At 40.5% G+C, this 13,533-nt stretch overlaps 1 pseudogene; it reads left to right on the top strand.

Moving 5' to 3' along the window:
- The first annotated feature begins 8,993 nt into the window (after nt 1–8,993).
- On the top strand, nt 8,994–11,573 carry LOC123395239 (annotated as a pseudogene).
- The last annotated feature ends 1,960 nt before the right edge of the window (nt 11,574–13,533 follow it).

The following is a 13,533-nucleotide window of genomic DNA, read 5'->3' as shown; positions in this document are numbered from 1 at the left end:
TGATATCTCAGTACATAAAAATTCAAGTCCTGATGTTTACATTATTCTTATATACTAGCAAAAGTGCCCGTGCGTTGCACCGGGAGATAAAGCTCCTATATACAAAACAGCGAAGTCGAAAAACGAGATTCCGGCGAAGTCGGCAAAACAGGGACAACGATGCCGAGCATAGGAAGCAATCGATCAGGGGTTTCGGTCGAGGAAGTCGGGGCATTCTTATAGCCAAGGTGATACGAAGCAGTTTTTGTGCTTTAATTTCCTGCTTGCTTATATTGCTGTCAATCTACCCCCATAGCTCCCCTTGCGCAATCTATCTATCTATCTATTCATCGAATCCAACTGAACAAATTTTGGATTAAAATAATAATATTAGGACACAATCTCTCGACTACATAAATCACCATGTACCGAATTTTAGCCGCTTCTTCATTTATCCAGATCAAGAACTAAAAATAGCAAGAACGGAAGTTGTGGAAAATCACAAGAAACATATACGGTGGTGCATGAAGGAAATTCAGAATGAAAAAATAGAGCGCATGGATATTACTTTAACAATGCGCATGAGCACATCATGTAATTTACATAATTAAGATTAACTAAATTAAAAAGATTAGCCTGTGATCGTGCTGAGATAATTGCAGTCAAAAAACTCCGACCCTACGTGATCATAAATAATCAATATGTACAGAAGATTACCATGTGATTTTTCTTAGATAATTACAGTCAAAGCATGTTGTGGACACAACCACCCACCTTGGCTTAGACGTGCCTAAGGCCGTTGCTTAATGCCACCTGATGATGGCCCGCTGTTGCCTCTCCCCATTCACTTCCTCTCTTGCAGCCTGCACTTATAGTTGACAATTTGTGTCATTTCTTACTAAGCTCAACGCTTTGGAGACAAATTCATAGGATCACCAGTTCTTGAAACTAATGACGCAATGCAACGATGTCCACTGAGGCTTATTATGCAACACGTTTTGGTGGTAAAATCCAATTCAGAAATTTCTATTAGCATGCCTTATCCTCTGTTTGAAGTATCTAACTGATTTTGTAAAAGAAGTGTCTCACTATCAGGAGTGAATTTCAAAATGTTAAATGACAATTATCAAGGTACAACATGAGATGCAAAGTAAAAGAAGTATCTCACTGACAAGAGTGAATTTCAAACTGGCAAATGACAGTAACCTATGTTAAACATCAGATGCTAAGTTTCATGGGGATGACTTGCAACTTTTTGACGTAAATATCCATCACAATGCAATGATTTCGAATCTTCGTTACTTGGACATCCATCTCAATATGGATTTGGCAGCAGTAATAATGGTGTTCTGATAAATTTTTATTTTAAACATCGCCTCTAGCAGATCAGTTGAATAACCAGTATTAGCAGAAACATAACTACCATGGGAGAACTGGTCAGCGCTCTTTTAGATAAGGCAACAACTGCAGGGTAATAGATTGATGATAGTTTTGTCTAACAGAACATTCACAGTTACATACAAAAATCAGTCCAAAATTCACGGCGATTGCTACGAAATAACGCTACGGCAGAAGTTCTCTAGCACATCACGTGTGCAACAGGAGATGCATCCTGATAACAACAGACATGATTTATTTATGTACAGCCATCTATTTACATAATAGAGATGCTACTGCAGAGTCTGGAGTCTCCCGCGGGGGTTTCACGAGGCCTCCCAGCATGAGACCCTCCTCCGTGCGTCTGCAAGGAGGGGCGACCTACCTCCTCTCCACACGCCGGTGTGAGCGGGTGCCCTTCAAGAGACCTGCCCCTGCTGCCGTTCCTCGCCTCCCGGAGCTCTGCCGCCGTCGCCTTCCGTCCTCCTCCGTCGTGTCCTAATCGGATCGGCACAGCCTTGCCTCCCGGAGCCTTGCCGCCGTCGTCCTCCGTCGTGTCCCAATCGGACCGGGACCGCCGCCGTTGGGTCTGCTCGATCTGCAGCCGAACGAACGTGTACGGAGGGTTGCCCAAAAAAGCGAACCGTTTTTCCTTCACTTATTGAAGACAACGGGTTGAATATTGGAAAACACAGGGACTATTTTGCAAAACTGACGCGGCGGGTTTTCCGATGGAAGCAATAGCCTCTTTATTATTAGGTAGAGATTTTTCTTTTTTTAGGATTTCCGACGGCACTTATTTGGTGGAAAGAGACGTTTCCGTCACGGCGACTTTAGAAATTTCGATGGTGATACGCGGGCTGAGTCTTTCAAAGATGCTCATAAGGATAGAATGCGTGTGTGTGCGTTCATAAGGATGAATATATTATATTTATTAAAAGAAAATAGAAAAAATAAATCTCGATCAGCCTAAAATTTCTCTCATGCCAAAGAGGCCTTAAAATTTGGTCGCGTCGCCGCAGAAGCCCAAAATTTTTGAATGAAACGAAATGAAAAGAGAAAAAATAACGGAAATTGAAATCCCAAGAGACCAAGAGACCCATCCCCTCCTCCGATTCTCATTCCCCTCCTCATCTCCCATTCCCACCCTGCCGTCGCCGTCACCGTCGCCGCCACCTCCACCCACCGTCGAAACGGCCGACAAAGAAACACTTATTCATGCGGGATGACACAATTTACGTGCGCTGCATGGCATGCAACACCAGCAGTGTCGTGTTATATACTCCATCCGTTCCTAAATATAAGTCTTTCTAGAGATTCCACTAGTGGACTACATACGGATGTATATAGACATACTTTAGTGTGTATGTTCATTCATTTTGTTTCGTATGTAGACGCCTAATGAAATCTCTTAAAAGACTTATATTTAGGAACGGAGGGAGTACTTATATGACGAACCTGGAGCACACACGCAGTCGTGAACTCAGCTCCGTTCGGTTCGGTATTGCACGCACAAGTAGCATGCATCGTACGTGTACGTACGTGTTTGCATGTCCTACTCGAAACGGTCACGTGTTTGCACGTACTACTGCTAGCCTACCACGGTCCACGGGGTGCGCCGTGTCTTGGCCGGCTCCTTGGTGGACACCACGGTACACGAGCGAGTGGCGCCCGCCGTTCACCGTGAAGCCGCCGGCGATGCAGCCGCTGTCCTCCATCCGTCGACGCCGTAGATGTCGCCCAGCAGGCTCAGCACCTTGAGCACCTGGCCCCTCTCGGAGACGAAGACGAAGACGAGGCCCTTGTCGACGTCGTCCAGGGTGACGCCGCAGTCGGAGGCCATCTTAATTAGCTAGGGTTCTTCTTTGCCATGAAGGCCAGGATCTTAGCTAGGGTAGCGCGCTGGTTGTACGAGAGGAGGAGCTCGTCCTGGTGAGAGGATGCCGTCACGTGCTTGCTTATGCTTAATCTAATCGTTCCTAGTGCCACGGCTTCTCCTGCAGGTTCGAAACTGAAGCTCCAACGGATGGCCGTACGTCATGCACCGTATTGAACATACTCCGAATCAAACAAAATTGCTGAATCCATTGACCAGGTACGTATGTATGCATCTGATGTTACAATACTACTACAGTAGTAATTAGGAAATAATATATACTAACCATTAGGAAACGTAACAACATATCCCACGTATGTACCCTAAAAAAAACATATTCCACGTATGGTGTACTACCCATTAGGAAACGTAACAACAAATCTTATAGAAAGAGAAACCAACTCCCTTTGCAATATCTTAGGAATTATGGTCGAATACATACCAATTTATTTGAGTCAATCCGGGCCAGCCTGCCGGAAGATATCCCTGACTTAGGTGGACGGATCTTATTCTCACCTCATCACATCTCTCTCCTTATAATAAATCTGGAACGTATGGAAATCTGGTCAATCTAGATGTAGACGCCCGATGAAGACTCCTTGAAATCAGGCACTCCTGGAATAACCCTCTCCCCAAACGATGCAATCGTTTAATGGCCGCCGCTTCACCTCATGCACGCGCAGCCTCCTCCTCCCTTAATCTTTCTCCCCCTTCCTCTCGTTCGTGTGGAAATCCACCCAGCTCCGATCCACCGGCTGCAGCTTCCTCTCGCGCACCTCACATGGTTCGTGCCCACATCCAACGCCTCCCCGCATTCCTCGTTCGCTCATCGGCGGCCAAGTCCTACGAGATCTCACCTATAAATTACCACCCCTCTGATATTTCCTCATGATCGATCTGCCGCCCCCCACACGTTGATGTTCCTTGTGTAGACTAAGCCCCTCCACCTCCCCCTTCCTCCTTATGCCAGCACACGACGATTACATCCAACAGCTGTCATGTCCGTGTCTTTGATGTCCCAGCCAAGCCTATTTGTGGTTTGCTTCCCAGCATTCTTCTTGGTTTGGAACTCCCTCTTTGTAAGAGCATGTTCTTTTGTTGATCTAAACCACTGTAATAAAATCTTGGCATGGTGCCACTCAACCTATTGACAAGTTTTTTCTCTTTTTCTGAACATTGTGATGCAGAAATGCAGACATGGGGGCAGATATGTGAACAGGAAGCATCATAAGAGAAAAAAAATCAGATGTGTCAGCACTGGAGATATGCTCGTGTCAAGGGAGATTGGAAAGCCGTGTTGTGCAGGATAGGTGTGTGATTTACAAGATTCACATGTTGGAAAATATTATATATGCATCAACATTTGATTGATGCTTCCTTTTATAAGTAAAGAAAGATGCATTACTCTCGCTACATAGACCTGATTTTAAAGTTTTAATAGGTAGCTGAATGTTTTAGTTGATTTAGACGATTCACACACTTCAATTGAAGCAAAGGTTTGGAAAAACTATATATGCATCCGCATTTCATTGTTTGCTCTTTTTGTTTATAAAGATACTTTACTCTCGCTAGATGCCATGACGATTTCTTCGTCCACTTCCATGCTAGACTTTCAGTTTCTGTCCAGTGGATTGGAGTAGTCATCTCATTTATTCATTTTTACTTCCGGAGTTGCATTTTTATATTTGATATAATTATGTAGATGTTATATGTATGTTAGAATATATATACTAGTCATGCTGGAATTTGGAATGTTTCAATTTATAGTGTGGGCAGTTTTATCCTTTCTAATGTATGCTTTCTATTTTTGTTTGTATCGCCTTGATCCAACAAACTTCTACTGTTAGCATCATTTTTTTATAGTCCCATTCTATGAAATTTAGTAATTCGGATCTTTTCTTTCTAATGCCTTCGATAATACTCCCTCCGTCCATTATATAAGAACGTCTTTGACACTACACTAGTTGATTAGTGTAAAAAATGCTCTTATATTACGGGACAAAGGGAGTAGTATTCAATTCTTGAGTTAACATGAAAACTTGAGTTTGCAGTTTTAGATTATTGTCTTCTCAATTTGTGGTTGTGCCAGATTGTAGCAGTATAGTTCTAAAGGCTGTAGCTACAATATAGAATGAGTGTAGTTACCAGTGTGAAGAACCAGCAATTATAGGCATGTAGAATTATTACTTATATTTAAACAAAACCAACAGATATATCTTGATGTTATTTTTGAAGTCCCATTGTTTTACATTATAGGTTTCTTACTATTTCTGTTCAGTAGAATATGAGGTTTCTTACTGTTTCATTATTGGCTTGAATGGTTGAATGTGTTGTTTGCAATTTTTCAGTGGGTGCATTTTGCTATTGACTGAATTTAACTATATTTTCTACGACATATTTTGGCTGTAGTTGATTTTATGGCATGCTGTTGATGTTCTTACCATTAGAGAGATCACTCGGGTCAAAGAGAACTAGTGCGAGAGTTGCATTGTATTTGACGTAGTACAATATAATTTCTTTATAATTTCTGTTTTCCTAAATGGATATCTTTGTGTTTTGTTTTAAATCTCGAGTCAAACAATATGATATATAATTGAAGTACAGTGGTATATAGAATATCAATTAATGCTATATGGAGATATTGAAATATTAGTTCAGTATAAAATATGATCTATACCAGGTGCAATCGCTCTCACAAAAAGATGCAATGCTTATTATTCTTGGGCTCTTTATGCTCAAGTAAAGAAGCATTGGTTATGATTGGACACTGGTGTCACTGCTGATGTCATGACAGTCAAAAAATTTCGGGTGGATATTTAATTTGTGGCCGAGTTGGCAGCAGTTGATGGTTACTTTTATAGTTTTATCTTATGACCTTTCAGTCTCGTCTATCATGTTGTCTCTGTATATCCATTTGCCATTTTATTTTTGTCGTAATTTTGCATATCCCCTAATGTTCATTTGCGATGACTTTCTTGCACTTGAACCAAAGGCGTCTAGTGTTAAGTGGCTTGCCAATGATGCCTTCTTTCTTGACATGTATATGCTTGATTTGATTTTGAGGCTGTTGTATTCGTTCGTCACTCACCCCCCCCCCCCCCCCCCACACACACACAATAGACGCATGTGTGTGCGTGCATGCGAACGCGCACACAGACACACACAGACACACACACATCCCCAACCTTTTGATCTTTGGATGTTATGGTTTTATCTTCGGACCTTTTGATCTCATTTATCATGTTGTCTCCGTATTGCCATTATCCATTGCTCTTTTGTCGTACTTACGCATTGCTAATAATTTCCTACATTTTTAGGATTTTTTATTGGATGCTTGGCTGTTAGTCTATACATTAGCATTCATCGCGATGACTTCCATGCACTTATACCAAAGACATCTACTGTCAAGTGTCTTGACAATTGTGGTTTGTTTCTTGACTTGATCTGATTTTGATGTTGTTGTATTTGTCCGTCCCTTCCCTCACCCACAATAAACGCGTGTGTGCGCGCATACATGTGCGCGCGCGCGCGCACACACACACACACAAACATCGCCAACCTATCCCTATTAGATTTATATAGTATATTCACATGTTAACTGCATATATTAATATCTGATGCACTTTACATAAGCAAATGACGCTATCAATTCTCACGTGGACATTGTGAAAACTTTAGCCTGATGTTAATGTACCAACATTTGGTATTGCATGATTTATTTTAGTGTTAGTTTTGACAGCCTAAAATGTTTATATTTTGAACAAGCCAAAAGAGATTGTCATATATTATATTCACCTGTTGGTGGAAGATATATTCACTCAGCATGCTTGCCAACTCGCATCTTCTAACAAACATACATACTACCTAAGTTATTTCTTTTGAGGAATCACCCATAAGAAAGTAACAAATACCATTGGCCTTATTTGATTCATCCTTCCCATCAGATTGGTTCGTTACAAACAAGACAATTTTTGGAGAAGGTATATGCACAAATCCTCTACTTGTAAATATCTGCCTCCCACTAGCGAATTTTCCTGTCATATGGTGAAGGCACGTCACCATTTTTTATCTTTTTATTAGCATGAGAGCTCATGCTATCACTCAAAGTGATGAGTTTTCTTGTTAACGCTATGGTGTTGTGATGCATATGGTCCTACTAGATATGGAGGAAAAGATGTGGTGAGGAAGTCATCAGGAAACAACGAAACTTGGACGCTAGACAAGATCATGATGGATGTATATCACTAGCGAGGATAATGGGCCAGTGGACAAGTATTTATTTCAGCTGATTCAGACAAGCTAATGCAACCAAAGGTTAGCGAAAAATTATATATGCGCTATTAATTCTTCAATGCTTCATTTCATTGGTAAAAATGCTTTCGTATTGCCACATGTCTTGGTTTTCAAGTTGTAACCGTGAGGTAAATTTTTGTATAGATGAGCCAATAGGCAATTAAATCTACATTCTTGTCTTATAAGTGAACATATACTTCTTTTGTCTTATTTGATCAAGTTTTTTTTTTGCTTGGTAAATGTGAGTGCCAATTGTCTAGTTTTGTTAGAACACATACTTTTTCCTGATAATGCGATGTTTGACCTGCGTACACCTAGTTGTTTTCTAACACAAGGTAGCATATGACGTTCTGTTTTGATTCATTAATAAGTTCAATATTTCTTAATTTGGCTACACAGATCATGTGAACCGAAACTCCAAAAGGTTTATTGATTTTTCCACAAGTCCTGTATGCATTTAACTATAAAACTAAATATGCATTCCTCGATAAGTCTCCACATTGAAGGACAAACTTAAGGCCACCCACAAAAATCAGTGGGTGAATTTTGCGATTGAATAATCATTCAAATGGGTCACTTATGTGATTGAATAATACAGGCCCGGGCCCACAGTGGTGCCACATGTGCAGCCCGCACAGGGCCCACGATTTTGGGGGCCTCCAAAATATATATATATATATATATATATATATATATATATATATATATATATATATATATATATATAGTTGTATATAAAGGAAAATTGGCTGGATGTTGGCGTCGTGGGCGTGCGATCGATCTGGGCGTCGCTCGCTCGCTGGACCTAGGCGCCTGCCGCCTGGGCCAGTGGGCCAGTGGGCGCCCGCAGCCCCGCACAGAGCCTCGAGCGACCTGGGCCTGTGTTAGCTACAGGCTGTAGCCTACAGCCGTATAGCGCTAGGATACTATCATACAAGGATAGTACGATCGATCCAGGCAGGCAGGCACGACGCCGTGATCCAGCAATCGCTCGCCGCCTCGCCCCTGTCGCTCGCCAAAACAGGAGATCGCTCTCGCTCGCCAAAACAGGAGATCGCTCTCGCTCGCTAAAACACGTGATCTCGAAACGTGAGGATTCTGAGGAACTGGTGCTCGCGGCTCGCAGTTCGCCGAGTCGCCGTCGCCAAAACGTTTTTCCATCAGCATCAGGCTTCGGTAAGAAAATCAATAAATAATATCTCGTCGTCAGGTACTCAGGTGCTCGTCGCCTTCGTCGTTCGCATCATCACTGATCAGTTCATCTGTTCATCAGATCGATCCCGCGATCCAATTCAGGCCGCCGCCGAGACTCGTCGTCTCGTCGGATCGATCCCAGTTCATCCGTGCAGGACCCAAAACTAGGTGAGTTAGACAGTTCGTCTAAGTGCCATCATGCTATTGTATAACTTCAATTTCATTTTATTCATCTTTTTAATATTGTATTTCAATAATATAGATTTGAGTCATCATGGGGAAACATCAGTCTGGTGCCTATAAGCGCAAGAAAAAAGCAGAAGAACAAAATTTAATTAATAAATCTTATAAAGGCGGCATGGACAAATTTGTTAGAAAAAAACCACCGCAAGTGTTATCCGGTAATCAGTCTGTTGATCCTTCTACCCTTGCACTTGCAATTGTTCCTTACAATGATGATAGAGATGGTCAGACAGAGACAGATAATATGAAGGTAGAGGAAGATCATATTGATGTTAACTTGAATAGTTCACCTCGTGAGGATGTTGATGATTCTTTTAAGTCAGATATATTTGATCCAAGAAACTGGAATTCTCTTGATTCTAAACAGATTGATATCTTAGTCCAAAAAGAGACAATTCAATTAAGAAAGGTCCTAAAGATAGATATCGTAAAAGGTTTATCACATTATTCTATACTAGATTTCTATCAAATAAAGAGTGTTGTGATAGAGACTGGCTTGTCTATTCTAAACAACTTGATAGAGTCTTTTGCTTTGCTTGTAAGTTATTTAGAAAAAGTCATCAGAAAGGTCAATTGGCAAATGAGGGCTGTAATGATTGGTCACATATGACCAATAGACTAAAAGACCATGAGACAAGTGAGGATCATGTTTTGAGTATGACTAATTGGTATGAGTTGCGTAGTAGATTGAAAAAACATCAAACTATTGATAAAACAGCTCAACGACAACTTGAGAAAGAGAAGGACCATTGGAGAAAGGTATTATTCAGAATTGTTTGCATTGTGAAATTTCTTACCAAGCATAATCTAGCATTCCGTGGTACTAACGGCAAGTTGTATGAAGATAGCAATGGTAATTTCTTGGGTTTGGTAGAGATGTTGGCTGAATTTGACCCCATTATTCAGGAGCATGTTCGTCGTATTACAAATGAAGAAACTCATGCTCATTATCTTGATCATAAGATGCAGAATGAATTGCTACACTTGCTTGCTTCTTGTATTAGGTCTGAAATTATCAAGAAAATAAAGAGCGCAAAGTATTTTTCTGTCATACTTGATTGTACCCCTGATGCAAGTCACCAAGAGCAAATGTCTTTAATTATAAGATATGTGGATTCATCTTCAAGTCAAGTTTGCATAGAAGAGTCTTTTCTAGGATTTCTTGATGTAAATGATACAACTGGCCAAGGACTTTTTGAGGTGCTACAGAATGAGCTAAAACTTCTTGATCTTGATATAAATGATGTGCGAGGACAAGGTTATGATAATGGATCAAATATGAAAGGAACACATCAAGGGGTACAAAGAAAACTTTTGAATGTAAATCCTAGAGCTTTTTATTGTGCTTGTGGTTGTCATAGCCTTAATTTAACACTTTGTGATATGGCCAAGACTTGTGGTAGAGCAAAAGACTTTTTTGGGATCATCCAACGCATCTATACAATTTTTGCAAATTCTACTAAGAAATGGCATATTTTGAAAGAAAACATATCAGGATTGACTCTCAAGTCTGTGTCAGCTACGCGTTAGGAGAGTCGTGTTGAAAGTGTTAAACCAATTAGATTTCAATGTTCAGATATTCGTGAGGCTCTACTTCAGGTAACCAATATGTTCATATTGTTAATGATGTAATTCATTCATACTTTGACTAGTCCAACCATAACATTTATGAACTTTATTTTAATTTCAGGTATCTGAAATTGATAGTGATCCAAAGGCAAGCAGTGAGGCTCTAGGTTTGGCAAACAATGAACTTGGAGAGTATGAATTTATCGTGGCAATAGTCATTTGGTATGAGGTATTGTCTGCTATTAATTTAGTAAGCAAGAACTTGCAAACAAAGGATATGCTTATTGATGTTGCAATTGAGAAAGTGAAAGGGCTTATTTCTTTCTTTGAGGGGTACAGAGAAACTGGTTTTTTAGAAGCATTGCAGATAGCCAAAGAAATTGCACTTGAGATGAATATTGATGCAACATTTCGTAAAAGAAGAGAAATTAAAAGAAAGAAACAGTTTGATGAGAACCCAGATGACACAAATATTGCCCCACAGTCTGCACAGGAATCATTTAGAGTCAACTATTTCATACGTGTTGTTGATCAAGCAATTTCCTCACTCACAAGGAGATTTGAGCAATATGAAGGTTACCAGAAAATATTTGATTTCTTATTTACCTCTGAAACATTGCGTTCATTGGATAAGGATAGTTTGACATCTTCTTGTGTTAATCTTGAGGCTTCCCTTATGAAGGATAAACAATCTGATATTGATGCCAATGAACTATTTGTTGAGTTGAAGTTTCTACAAAATTTCATGCCAAAAGAAAATATCGGACCTGTTGAAATTCTGAATTTTTTAAAGAGGCATGATTGTTTTCCCAATGCAAGTATTGCATATAGAGTTTTGTTGACCATTCCTGTGACAGCAGAAAAAAGTTTTTGTAAATTGAAACTATTGAAGTCCTATATGCGTACTACTATGACACAACAAAGACTCAATGATTTGGCCACAATAGCACTTGAGAGTGAAGTCTTGGAGAAGATTGATTACGAGGATATCATTGAAGATTTTATTTCAAAGAATACCGCAAGAATGAGGATGTTCAAATAAATAGCAATCGGGAGTTGCATAGGTATGACTTTTTTATATGTCCAATTTTTATGTAAGATATTATATTATATACATTATAATTTTTTCTGCGAGACATATATACATTATAATTGCTCGTTAGTTCATATTTTTATGAGATAGGGCCTCATTTTTTCGTTCCGCACAGGGCCCCGGATTTTGCCGGCCCGCCCTGTTCAGGTATAGAGGAAGTATATGCTAATGAAACCTACCGAATCGTCACTCCTCGTCGTACAGAGTCATATCTCTGTGAATCTGAATAGAAACTTACACATTCGATTCGAGCCAGTATGCTGCCCTCACCGGAGACTGCATGCCTCACTATATGGTGCCTTAAGCGTGGTTCAATGCCTCTCGTAAGAAGGTGCACACCCCCCAGTGCGTTCACATTTTTTTTCTTTCTCACTGGTTTCGGGAACCTTTTAGAACGTTTCACCCATTTTTCTATTGAGGGGTTTTCCTGGTTTTCTATAGGAAGTTTTGGAAACCTATTAATCGTGCAATTCAAGAAGGTTTGTTAGATTTCTTATTTTTTTGTTTTATTTTATCCTCTGTTATTTGCTACAATTTTGTGAGCTATTTCAAATTTGAAATCCTGTCCTAATTCGTGATCTTTTTTTCCAAATTCATGAACTCTTTTTCCTGAAATTCTTGATTTTTTTAAATCCATGAACTCTTCATATTCGTAAAAGTCAATGAACCTTTTTTTAATCCGTCAACTATTTTTAAATTTTGTGAAATATTCTGAAACCCACGAACTTTTACATACTATTATTCAATTCAGAAATTATTTTCAAATCTGGGGAACCCACTAATTTGTTTCAGGCATGAAGAATTTTCAACCCTCTTTTTTAAAAATTCATGAAGTTTTCTCAATTCTGTAAATATTTTTCAAATCCACGCTTATTTTTGCAAGTTCTTCATTTTTTTAAAATTACACTTTTTTCATTTGTGATATTTTACTTGTTGAGGTGCACAACTTATTTTGAAATATATATAAAACCTATGGCCATGACAGTACAGTAAGAAATAGCAAACGAGCTAAAAACCAAGTGAACTTCATGAATGAGCAAGCAGGTGCCAGAGGACGAGGTGCATTATTGGACTTCGAACCATGAATGACACTTCAATATTAGCATAGTTGGGCTTGAAATATTAGCATAGTTGGATTTTGATTTGAGCTACCAAGAAAGCTTCATGATGGCGGATGCGGATTTTTAGCTCTGCGAGCATATGCTATCTAATGAACAGTAAAATCAAAATAAACAGTAAATAAATTCTCAAAATTCTGAATATCTTTTAGATGGTCATATTAGTGCGGCAAGTGTGCTTGTCAATTTTCATGTGATATAGGATAGCGGTGCTTTGTTGGTAAAAAAAATAAGCATAACATTCCGATGTGATGTTTGGCGTTTGTTTTTTTGCACAGTCAAAATGCTTAAGTTTTTCGCGGATCGCACTAAATACCCGAATCGGGAAAACCCTAGACATCCGGCAGTTCACTCTCCATACACTCCACTTACCCTCCCCACGCCATTGGGATCTGGAAGGTCGCTTCCCCTAGGCCATTAGGTCCGACATGGTGCTCTGAGACAGCCATGCTGCGCACGTCGTTGCTTCCGGAGTCCCACGACACCTCTGTTGCTAGCCGTGGGGATTCTCACCGTGGAGCTCGTCAGGGCTGGAGGAGGATCTCACGCCGTCGTGCTGCCCGCGACGTTGTTGTCGCACTCCCCCGCCCCTCCGATGCTGGCATTGGGGGAGTCGCGCCACCCCTCTCGTCGGGGCTGGAGGAGGAGGGAGTCCAGCGTCGCCTTTGCTGCTGGCCTTGGGGAGTCGCGCCAAAGTGCCCGTGCATCTCGCACCGCCTCTTGCGTGTTCTCGTCGTGGTGAGCAGCGGCCTAGGAGAGAGGGAGCTGACGTATGTTAACCGTGTCTCCTC

This window comes from Hordeum vulgare, chromosome 1H (assembly GCF_904849725.1).
Source record: "Hordeum vulgare subsp. vulgare chromosome 1H, MorexV3_pseudomolecules_assembly, whole genome shotgun sequence".
NCBI lineage: Eukaryota > Viridiplantae > Streptophyta > Magnoliopsida > Poales > Poaceae > Hordeum > Hordeum vulgare.
This window is presented reverse-complemented; position numbering and strand designations above follow the sequence as displayed.